This window comes from Phoenix dactylifera, unplaced genomic scaffold (genome assembly GCF_009389715.1).
Source record: "Phoenix dactylifera cultivar Barhee BC4 unplaced genomic scaffold, palm_55x_up_171113_PBpolish2nd_filt_p 000138F, whole genome shotgun sequence".
NCBI classification, from domain to species: domain Eukaryota; kingdom Viridiplantae; phylum Streptophyta; class Magnoliopsida; order Arecales; family Arecaceae; genus Phoenix; species Phoenix dactylifera.
The window spans coordinates 58034-70912 of NW_024067694.1; the positions used below are offsets into that span (position 1 = coordinate 58034).

The following is a 12879-nucleotide window of genomic DNA, read 5'->3' on the forward strand; positions in this document are numbered from 1 at the left end:
AGCAACCACTGGAAGGTTGTCAAAACCATCCTTAAGTATTTGAGAAATACTAAAGATCAGTGGCTTGTCTACGGTGATTCTGACTTAAAACTTGAGGGATATACCGATTCAAGTTTTCAGTCAGATCAAGATGATAGCAAGAGCGTGTCGGGATATATCTTCACTCTTAAGGGTGGGGCCATCTACTGGAAGAGTTCCAAGCAGCATACAGTGGCAGATTCTACATGTGAAGCAGAATACATTGCAGCATCTGATGCAGCCAAGGAAGCCGTATGGTTGCGCAAGTTCATCACCGAGCTGGGAGTGGCACCTTCCATTGATGGTCCAGTTCCTATATTTTGTGATAACACTGGAGCCATAGCTCAGGCAAAGGAACCTAAAGCACATCAGCGGACCAAGCATATTCTGCGACGTTATCACCTGGTTCGAGAGATTATAGAACGAGGTGATATTGATCTTCAGAAGATTGACACAAAAGAAAATCTAGCTGACCCATTTACCAAAGTCCTCGGCATCAAAGAGTTCAACGAACACAAGTCGAAGATGGGTATTAGATACTGTGCCGATTGGCTTTAGGCTAAGTGGGAGTTGTTGGGAATTGTATCCTAAATGTCAATCGTCAGCATGTTGATGATTAAATGAATTGACAAATCAATAAAGTATTTTTTGGCATTATTCATCATTTTACATCTTCAAATGAACTCTTATATGATGAAGTCCTTAGGACTTATTAATGATAAAGGAGGATTTATCTTCGAGTCCTTAAACTAGTTCGCGACCAAATGATATGTTGTTACTAGGACGACAACATTATCGAGATTAGGTCGTTGTGTGACATATACGTTGGTTGTCCTCTTAACCAAGGAGTGTGGAGACACTGGTATGCCATACAGGTGAAGTGTAGGAGTACATTTCACTGAACGTGACCAATTCCGGAACGCTCTACTGTCGAGAGATGTTCCGAGTGGATATGGGTATAAGTTTGGCCCTCTGACCTGAGACCGCAACTTGTGACTAGCAAGCAACTCATTGTACTTTGGTACCGGACTACCTGGATTTCTAATTCAGTGACGGAAGGTCACTGGGTGCAGTCAAGTACTTGCGTAGTCAGTTGTGAGTCGAGATGGAATTGACCCCTCCTGGAAACAGGAGATAATGTCTTGTGATTAATTTAGCAAAACCTTGGCCAGGGTAATCTCAGTGAGGAGTCACGGGATATCTAAAGTTAATCACATAATGGATGTACTAATTATAGGGTTGACAGTGAGCTCTAAGTCATCCTGGCATTAGGAGTCAAAGGGATTGAATTATACAGTAACCATAGTTCAAGGTTCCAGAATATTTGCTTCGCATATATTCGGCCTATCCGGACGTCGGGTACCATTGCTAGATGGTCACATCGATTAGTGTAGGAAGTCGTTCCTATACTACCGGCTTAGGTTCGAACCTATGAGGTCACACGCATAGAAGATTCCTGATTGATCAAGAAGGCTGATGAATGATTAAGAATCATTCAGGGGTAATTTGGTCAATTCGATTAGCAAATTATCTTATAAAATAATTAAAGTAATTATCGGAGGATTGATTAGTAATTAGATTGCTAATGAACTCAATTGGATTGAGTAATTAGACAAAGGATGAGCCAAATTGAATTAGATTCAATTCTGGGCTCAATCAGGGTTTTTGACCTGATTGGATTAGGTCTGAATCAAGAGGACTTAGGTTGACCAAATTAAATTAGATTAAATTTGTGCTTAATTAGGGATTGACCTAATTGGATTAGGTTCAACGCATGGTAATTGAATCATTCTAATTGTTAGGATTTAATTAAATTAAATGGGTTTGATCTGAAACTATTCGGATCTTGAAATCCACTTGTCACATATCCATGCATGGCGCCATAAATTGATTTTTAATATGATTAAAAATTAATTTAATTTATTTAATGGTGCCATGGGACACTTGGCAACATCAGGGACCTCTTTCATCATTAGATGGGTCGAAATGGAGAGATAAATTCATGAAAAGAATTGGATAAGATCAAATTCTCTCTCTTCATGACATATGCCATCCTTATCTTTATCTCACTTCTAATTAAGGTTGAATTTCGAATTTAATCACCACAAAATCACCACGTGACCCTCTAATCTGATTAGGGGCATGGGAATTTCGAAATTGAAAGAGGGAAGTGGCAACATGATGAATGGTTTAGATTAGATCAAGCTTCATCATGTAATGGCACATGAACTTGAATTTTGAATTCAAAATTCAAAACCCCACAAAATCCTCCACAAATATGGGATGGTTGGCATGAAGTTAGGTAGGAGAGCAACATTAAAAGGACCTCCATCATCTGGTGGTCGAATTCAAGGAAAAAAGAGAGAAAAAGAAAAAGAACTACGTATGGCTTGATCCCCCTTATGAAGGGGTACGTAGGCAACCCGATCAGGTTCAGCCATGGTTTTAAAAAAAAAAAAAAAATCCGCATGCTTAACACCGAAGAACCTAGGATTCACTTTCAGTGGTATCAGAGCAAAGGTCCAAGAGTTGTGACCGATCTCCGGAAACTCTCACGCGTGATCGTGTGACGAAGCGTGGCTCTCCATCCGGAGGCGTATAGAGATGCGTGCTCTGATAGGTATACATGGGTGTCACCCTATTTTTAATAGGACCGAACCCATGTAGGAGTGGAGACTCCCCCTTTCAGTGGTATCAGAGCCAGGTTCATGTTTAAACTTTTATATTTTAATTCTTGTAATTAAATCTGAAATCATGAGCATGCTTAGATTAGATCTAAAGTATTTTTTATGATTGATTTAATTACTGATTATGCATGATTAACTAGATCTGAAATTTTGAATGCATATGATGCATGTTTGTGTTAAGATTTGTAACATAAATAAATCTGAAATCATAATATTGTTTAGATTAGATCTAAATAAAATTTATGATTCATATGATCTCTGATTTTAATGAACAAATCAGATCTGAAAATAAAAGTGAAAAAACAAATACATAAGATGTATGTTGTTTGTATTAATTCATGTTGTTATGTATATGTGATGCATGAACATTAAATATAATGACTTAAACATGAATTTAATCTGATTACATGTGATTAATTACAAAAACTCAGATCTGAAAATATGTTTTAAGAACTGAAAGATTGTAATTAATATGTAATTAAAAAGAAATATGCAATGATCAAAACTTTCATAAGTCTAAACTTAATTGAGAATTAAGTGTTATGAAATAGAATTGTAACTCAATTAATTGACATTGCATAATTCTTTGGGCATATGGGTTAGCTTGAATCAAGTTCCTAGGATTGAGTTAGACCTAAGGTTAGAATCATACATGGACAAATAGAATTAATTGATCAAATCTAATTAAGTAGTAACTAGATTAGGTCAAGAAAATTCTAGATCAATTTACAATAGTTGTAGATGGATCAAGTCCATGTCTTTAATTAGACCAAGATGGAACTTGATTTAGGCTCAGAGGTGTAGCCCGAGTCATTTGAGTAATCAAATCGAAATTGATTAACCAGTCGGTGTCTAAGGTAAGTTTGGCAGTTTTGACCGGTGGTTTTTAATTGGGAGCTACTCGCACTGATTCGTCTTTGCCGAGTTAATGGCATATCCCTTCCACCGATCTCACTTACCTGGCCGACATGGTCAATCACATTTTGATTGGATCACTTAATGATTCGAGTTAGCCCATGCCTATAAGGAAAATCAGTTTGACTGATTTAGGTGTCTCCTTAACCGGTTTGAGTCTAATCTGATTTGGTGAAGTCAGTGGGAGAAATTAGACTAACCGGATCTTCTCATCTATCCTAATTATGAAATCCTCTAAAATTATTAGGTCCTTAAAATAAAATGGTTATGGGGATAACTAGGTCATAGCCTCCCATTAAGTTGGGTGATAATGGGTCCAATGTTTTGATAATTATTGGAGGCGCGACACGCCTGGTACTTATCAAGCATTGGAATTGTCATTCAATATATGATGAGTTAAGTGTACCTTCAATAGGCGGTCAGGTGAGCCGAGCCACACTCGGGCTTGGTCGTCTATTAGTTGATTAGACTTAATCCTATCATTTAATGGTTGGACCTGACTAGGGTATTCGGTGGAGGCGCCACACGCCTGCCGAAGAACCTAGGGCAAAATTATCACTAGAAGTTGCTTGGTGAAGCAACTGGTTTAGAACCTACCAATAGGTGCATATGGGTTAGCCGAGCCACACTCGAGCCTATATGCGATCTATTGGGTTCTAGTGCCCACTAAAGAATTAGGAGTAATTTTTCAAATTGGAGGTAGAGGCTACCAATTTGTATAAAATAGTGGGAGTATCTTTAGACTAAAGTCCAAGTCTACTGTGTTTAGTCAATTCATATACTAATAGCCAAATTTTCTTTTATGTAGAAATGGCCACAAGTTTGTCACTTCGCTCATTATTGGATAATGACAAGTTGACTAGTCCCAACTTCAATAATTGGTATAGAAAGCTGAAAACTCAGCATAGTCAGACCAAAAGGATTAAGGATGACCAAAGTCAGGCAGAATGCTTCTATTGTAAGAAGCAGGAGCATTGGAAGAGGAATTGTCCTCAATACCTTACCTCACTTGACCCGAACAGGCTAAGCAAGAGAAAAGGGCAATCAGTTGCTGATCAAGGTATTTATATGATAACACCTTGTAATTTCTCTATATGTGATAATTCAACCTGGGTATTAGATACTGGAAGTCCGTTTAATATATGCAATTCATTGCAAGGACTTCAGGTCAATGAGAGATTTGAAAACAGCGAGAGATTCCTGAATGTTGGAGATGGAAGATCTGTTCCAGTTCTAGCTTTAGGAAATCTCAAACTTGTTTTCAATTCTCATGTAGTTGTCTTGAGTGATTATCACTATTGTCCTGCATTCTTATTGAATGTAATTTCCGTAGGCCTTTTGGCCATGAACGGTTATGAAATTTCAATAAAGAAATATTCTTGTGATATCATTATGAATGGTGTTACTGTAATGAATGGACAATTGAGCAATGGCATCTACTTGTTATCACAACCTGTTAATGTAATGTACACGTCAAGTAAGCATCCTAGAATAGATAATGTCACGGATGTCTACCTTTGGCATCATAGGCTAGGTCATATTAACAAGAACAGGATGAACAGGTTAAGTAAAGAGGGAATCCTCAATGTTAATGATTGTGAATCATTGACAACCTGTGAGTCATGTCTTCTTGGTAAGATGACCAAATCACCTTTTACCGGAAAAGGTGAATGAGCCAGTGATTTATTGACCCTTGTACATTTTGATGTATGTGGGCCAATAAGCACAGATGCTAGAGGTGGGTATTCATATTTCATTACGTTTACAGACGACCTTTCTAGGTATGGTTATGTCTATTTAATGAGACATAAATCTGAAGCATTTGAAATGTTCAAATTGTATCGTAATGAAGTAGAAAAACAAACTGGAAAGAGTATTAAAACTCTTCGATCAGATCGAGGAGGCGAATACCTTTCCAATGAGTTTTTGACATATTTAGGAGAGAATGGGATTCTCTCCTAATGGACTCCTCCTGGTACACCACAGTATAACGGTGTATCAGAAAGAAGAAATCGAACTCTGTTAGACATGGTTCGATCCATGATGGGGTTTGCAAGTCTGCCCATATCCTTTTGGGGATATGCACTTGAGTCAGCCTGCTACATTCTAAATAAGGTTCCAAGTAAGTCTGTAAATAAAACACCACATGAGATGTGGACTGGACGTAAGCCAATGCTGTCTCACCTTAGGGTTTGGGGGTGTCCAGCATATGTCAAACGTTTGAAGACAGACAAACTTGAACCCAAGTCTGACAAATGTTTCTTTGTTGGTTATCCTAAAGAAACTAAAGGATATTACTTCTACTTTGCTGAAGAACAAAAGTTATTCGTAAGCAATAGAGCTGTTTTCTTAGAGAAAGAATTCCTTAGTGAAGGAACTAAAAGCTCTAATGTTGAGCTTAGGGAAGTTCAACATGTAGAAGATCCGACACCATCTACTGAACTAGTTGAGTCAGATTTGATTAGATCAGATCCAGAACCCATCTTAGATGCACCATTAAGGCGATCAGGTAGAGTACCACGTCAGCCGGACAGATACTACGGTTTCTTGGTCCAGGACGGGGATCCTGTCGAACTTGATGAAAACAATGAGGATCCGATCACCTATATGGATGCTATGCAGAGGCATGACTCTGATGCATGGCTTGGAGCCATGCAATCCGAAATGGAATCCATGAAGGTCAATGATGTATGGACATTAGTTGACCCACCCGAAGGGATTAAACCCATAGGGTGTAAGTGGATTTTCAAAAGAAAACGGGGCGCAGACGGAAAAGTAGAGACCTATAAAGCCCGTCTGGTTGCCAAGGGATATCGTCAACGTTATGGTATTGACTATGACGAAACGTTTTCTCCTGTGGCAATGCTCAAATCCATTCGGATTATGCTTGCGATAGCAGCACACTTAGATTATGAAATCTGGCAGATGGATGTTAAAACCGCTTTTCTAAATAGAGATTTAGAAGAAGAGGTGTATATGATGCAACCTGAAGGTTTTATATCTGCAGATGAGTCTAAGGTGTGCAAGCTTCAAAAATCCATTTATGGATTAAAGCAAGCTTCACGGAGTTGGAACATACGATTTGATAAGGTGATCAAATCATATGGCTTCATTAAGAATGAAGAGGAACCTTGCATTTATAAATGGGCAAATGGTTCAGTTATTATATTTCTTGTTTTGTATGTGGATGACATTCTTTTAATCGGGAATGACATTCCTGCATTACAAGGAATAAAGGTTTGGCTATCATCTCAATTTGCCATGAAGAATTTGGGAGAAGCATCTTACATCCTAGGGATGAAGATCTACAGAGATAGATCTAGAAGATTGCTTGGATTATCCCAATCCACATACATTGATACTATACTGAAAAGGTTCAGTATGATTAATTCCAAGAAAGGCTATCTTCCAATGGGCCATGGAATTAACCTCTCTAAAAGGGATTGTCCGACAACCTCTCAAGAAAGAGAGACTATGGATAGAATTCCATATGCTTCGGCAGTGGGATCTATAATGTATGCCATGACATGTACTAGACCAGACGTGGCATACTCACTAGGAGTAGTGAGTAGATACCAGTCTGATCCAGGTAGCAACCACTGGAAGGTTGTCAAAACCATCCTTAAGTATTTGAGAAATACTAAAGATCAGTGGCTTGTCTACGGTGATTCTGACTTAAAACTTGAGGGATATACCGATTCAAGTTTTCAGTCAGATCAAGATGATAGCAAGAGCGTGTCGGGATATATCTTCACTCTTAAGGGTGGGGCCATCTGCTGGAAGAGTTCCAAGCAGCATACAGTGGCAGATTCTACATGTGAAGCAGAATACATTGCAGCATCTGATGCAGCCAAGGAAGCCGTATGGTTGCGCAAGTTCATCACCGAGCTGGGAGTGGCACCTTCCATTGATGGTCCAGTTCCTATATTTTGTGATAACACTGGAGCCATAGCTCAGGCAAAGGAACCTAAAGCACATCAGCGGACCAAGCATATTCTGCGACGTTATCACCTGGTTCGAGAGATTATAGAACGAGGTGATATTGATCTTCAGAAGATTGACACAAAAGAAAATCTAGCTGACCCATTTACCAAAGTCCTCGGCATCAAAGAGTTCAACGAACACAAGTCGAAGATGGGTATTAGATACTGTGCCGATTGGCTTTAGGCTAAGTGGGAGTTGTTGGGAATTGTATCCTAAATGTCAATCGTCAGCATGTTGATGATTAAATGAATTGACAAATCAATAAAGTATTTTTTGGCATTATTCATCATTTTACATCTTCAAATGAACTCTTATATGATGAAGTCCTTAAGACTTATTAATGATAAAGGAGGATTTATCTTCGAGTCCTTAAACTAGTTCGCGACCAAATGATATGTTGTTACTAGGACGACAACATTATCGAGATTAGGTCGTTGTGTGACATATACGTTGGTTGTCCTCTTAACCAAGGAGTGTGGAGACACTGGTATGCCATACAGGTGAAGTGTAGGAGTACATTTCACTGAACGTGACCAATTTCGGAACGCTCTACTGTCGAGAGATGTTCCGAGTGGATATGGGTATAAGTTTGGCCCTCTGACCTGAGACCGCAACTTGTGACTAGCAAGCAACTCATTGTACTTTGGTACCGGACTACCTGGATTTCTAATTCAGTGACGGAAGGTCACTGGGTGCAGTCAAGTACTTGCGTAGTCAGTTGTGAGTCGAGATGGAATTGACCCCTCCTGGAAACAGGAGATAATGTCTTGTGATTAATTTAGCAAAACCTTGGCCAGGGTAATCTCAGTGAGGAGTCACGGGATATCTAAAGTTAATCACATAATGGATGTACTAATTATAGGGTTGACAGTGAGCTCTAAGTCATCCTGGCATTAGGAGTCAAAGGGATTGAATTATACAGTAACCATAGTTCAAGGTTCCAGAATATTTGCTTCGCATATATTCGGCCTATCCGGACGTCGGGTACCATTGCTAGATGGTCACATCGATTAGTGTAGGAAGTCGTTCCTATACTACCGGCTTAGGTTCGAACCTATGAGGTCACACGCATAGAAGATTCCTGATTGATCAAGAAGGCTGATGAATGATTAAGAATCATTCAGGGGTAATTTGGTCAATTCGATTAGCAAATTATCTTATAAAATAATTAAAGTAATTATCGGAGGATTGATTAGTAATTAGATTGCTAATGAACTCAATTGGATTGAGTAATTAGACAAAGGATGAGCCAAATTGAATTAGATTCAATTCTGGGCTCAATCAGGGTTTTTGACCTGATTGGATTAGGTCTGAATCAAGAGGACTTAGGTTGACCAAATTAAATTAGATTAAATTTGTGCTTAATTAGGGATTGACCTAATTGGATTAGGTTCAACCCATGGTAATTGAATCATTCTAATTGTTAGGATTTAATTAAATTAAATGGGTTTGATCTGAAACTATTCGGATCTTGAAATCCACTTGTCACATATCCATGCATGGCGCCATAAATTGATTTTTAATATGATTAAAAATTAATTTAATTTATTTAATGGTGCCATGGGACACTTGGCAACATCAGGGACCTCTTTCATCATTAGATGGGTCGAAATGGAGAGATAAATTCATGAAAAGAATTGGATAAGATCAAATTCTCTCTCTTCATGACATATGCCATCCTTATCTTTATCTCACTTCTAATTAAGGTTGAATTTCGAATTTAATCACCACAAAATCACCACGTGACCCTCTAATCTGATTAGGGGCATGGGAATTTCGAAATTGAAAGAGGGAAGTGGCAACATGATGAATGGTTTAGATTAGATCAAGCTTCATCATGTAATGGCACATGAACTTGAATTTTGAATTCAAAATTCAAAACCCCACAAAATCCTCCACAAATATGGGATGGTTGGCATGAAGTTAGGTAGGAGAGCAACATTAAAAGGACCTCCATCATCTGGTGGTCGAATTCAAGGAAAAAAGAGAGAAAAAGAAAAAGAACTACGTATGGCTTGATCCCCCTTATGAAGGGGTACGTAGGCAACCCGATCAGGTTCAGCCATGGTTTTAAAAAAAAAAAAAAATCCGCATGCTTAACACCGAAGAACCTAGGATTCACCTTCACGTACTCTTCTTTCTTTCCTGGAGGCGCACTGATGGGGAAGACGTGGTTCTGTATTGGGTCGTCGTATCTCTAGGAGATCTGTGCCAGCAGACCCGTACGTGGGGGTATAAACTTTTCTGGGACAGCGCATCAGCGTGCTTCGATCTACAGGTCATCTTCTCTCTCTTTCTTCATTTTATTATTATATTATCAAGTTAATTATTTGCTAGTTTATTTTTTTATTTACTATTTTAAATATTAAAAATATTTAATTTACCAACTATATTTGTGCATCTAGGCTAACAACATCTTCATCCACATCAATTCTTTTTTTCAAATTTGAAGTGGTTGGAGCCACATTGTTGCAATTACTGTGAGCGGCTTCCACTTGTGGGTTGCTCCCTCATCTGGAACATCTTGACGTCAGGCGTGCTGCATCAGTCATAGACGTTGGACCTGAATTTTTGATCGGCGGCAGAGCAGGAGTAGATCCTTTCAAGTATGCATTTCCCAAGCTGGAGACGTTGTGCTTTAATTATATGCGGCATTGGCAGGAATGGCATTGGGATAAAGGAACACAAGGAATGTCGTGTCTAAAAGACCTGTACCTTTCTGACTGCCCCAAGTTGAAGTCTCTTCCCGAGGGTCTCCTGCTCCACGACAAAATTGGATATCAGTGTTGCGCACAGCCTAACGACAATTGAAAAGCTCCTTTCGCTCAAAGAATTGTATATAATTAACAATCCCAAGCTGGAGAAAGTTTCAGACCTCCCTGCACTCACAACCCTCCATGTTGTGTACTGCTCGAAATTGCAAGTGGTGGAGAATCTTCAATCCTTGAGAAGGATGTATCTGATCGATTACCAAATGAAATCTCTCCCGTCATACTTTCTGAAAAGAGTACATACAGCTCATCTGGAGAAGCTGGAGATCCGGTGCAGCAAGAACTGGTAAGAAATATTTGCCAAAGGACCAGCCCGGAGTGGCCAACAATCCAAGGCATCCAGCAGGTGAATGTATACTCACCGGATAGATCGGTGCATGCCTTCTATAACAAGTCCCCCTTCAGTTTCACTACAAATTTCAACAGCACCACCACCAGCAGCAGCAGTTTTGAGATGCCCTCAAGTAGCAGCGGCACTGCTCTCTAATCTGTGCCTCCTCCGCACTCCCTTTCAACCATGGTTTCTGTTTTTTAAAGGTATACAGCTTGGCTTAAGCTGTCTCAATTTATCGTTCTTTTCTTTCTTTCCTTTCAAGGGGATATATTCATCAATCCTAGCAGCAGCTTATGAGATCTTTACATTGCAATAGCAGCCAGCTGAGCCCTCTATTTCCTCGATACATGTTTTAAAGTTTATTTTGATTGATTCTAACAATGGGAAAAGTTTGCTAGAATTATTTTTCTGAGGAAAAATTTGACAGAATTGTTAAGCAGAGCATCTAAATGATCTAGAAGAACAGAGACTCTAAGCTTCTTTTTAGCCAATGAACGTAGCAATTGGATCTTTAATTTTCTTTAGCTACCGATGACAACATCTATTCTTGTGGATTTGGTTTCTAATGACAAGCGGCAAGTGGAAACTGGAAATTATTATCAACATCGGATTCTTGTGGATTTGTTATTTCAGCTAAAATGTTTCATTTTAATAATTGCCATGTATGGTTGACATTTTTGTTCCTGTTGGATTTACTTGCAATATGCACCTTTGTTTCAGATATAACGAAGACTTGATTGCATGCGATCCACTTATCTATGTATATATCTCTCGCCCAATGGTGCAGAACTTTAGAAGAACAATGGTCGTTTATGTTGCTATCTACAAGTCCAGAGTGATACAGAACTATGGCTTATTGTGCCATTTTGATGCTTAATCCTGAAGCTTGCACATATGATCTTGTTTCTTTGCCTGTGATCAGGTTCTGGAAAATGAAAAGCAGGAATGGCATCTCGTTAAAGCTATGTAGGAATTCAACTTCCTAAAGAAGAAGTTTATGGGATGAGAAGAATGGGAACTGGGGAAGCTGTGAATCTATGACTTTCCGGAAAGCTTAAATTGTCCTAGCTCATGCTTCTTTGAAGGACTAAATAAAAAGTTATTCATGGAATAGCATTTTGTCAGCTCTTATATTTTATGATCTGCAATGCCTTTGCTGCTCTTCTCATGTAAGTTTTAACAATGGATGACAGCTCTAAAATTTTGACTCTGTCTTCATCCATTGATCAATGGACGATTAATATTTCATCTTTATCTAAATGTACCAATTTGTTGTAATGAGAAACAGTGGAATGCATCAATGCTGGGGATGACCAGTACATGGTTTAGAAAGTGGCTGCCATGGATGGACTCTACAAACTTCAGGAGACTCTAGAGAAGTTCTCTACTTTTATGGGCAATAAACTAATCGATATTTACTCTTTCCTCAAGCAGCACAAGATATTAAAAATTGTCTTCCTTATGCAATCTGTACCATTGTGGAATTATGAGAAGAAAATGCATCCATGGGCCTGTGGAGGCATTATTTTGAGTAGAGAGTTATGGAGGAATTGTGATTTTGGAAGTTTAGAGTTTTCCTTTTCTTTAAAAAAAAATCCAAGATGTGCTCCCGACAAACTACAAAACCTGCCTGTTTGTGGCAAATTGGAAAGAGATGTTCTAGGAAGCGTTCCATTATGATAATTTGCTGCATTGCACTGAAATTTTTATGTCTAGCAGAATGCAGGTACAATAATCCATCAGGTCTTTCATATCGAAACGGTAATCTGCAAAGTAAATTATATGCGGACTACATCATCTATCTCTAGCATATCATATGTATCCAAAGATAGTGTTAATGCAAGTAATGGCTAGTGCATATTTAATTGTTGCTGCTACTTGAGCTTTAGCATAGCAGGTGTAATTTTCTTTTGAACCTCTAGGAGGTGTTTCTCCTCTCTCCAGGTTTGTTTACTTTGGTCGCTGATGTCTTAGCACGATTGCTGAAAAGGTTGGTTCTGTTGGACTTATCGAAAGCATCAGTGATAATCCTTCGTTTGGCGGGATCAAAAGTCTTCACTTTGCCACTCCTTTTTTGTTGTTAGAATTAGAAATAAGAGAATTTCTCTTGCTATTAAAGCAGCGTTTCTAGCTTTTGAAGGTGCTTCAGGTTAAGGATTAATTTCCATAA

The 12879-nt window shown here is 38.7% G+C and overlaps 1 long non-coding RNA gene across 1 annotated transcript; it reads left to right on the forward strand.

The window, feature by feature from the left end:
• Positions 1-10077: 10077 nt before the first annotated feature.
• On the forward strand, positions 10078-11957 carry LOC103698399. Its single transcript, XR_602716.2, has 2 exons — positions 10078-10912; positions 11430-11957. It is a non-coding gene; the product is annotated as an uncharacterized LOC103698399 (long non-coding RNA).
• Positions 11958-12879: the final 922 nt, after the last annotated feature.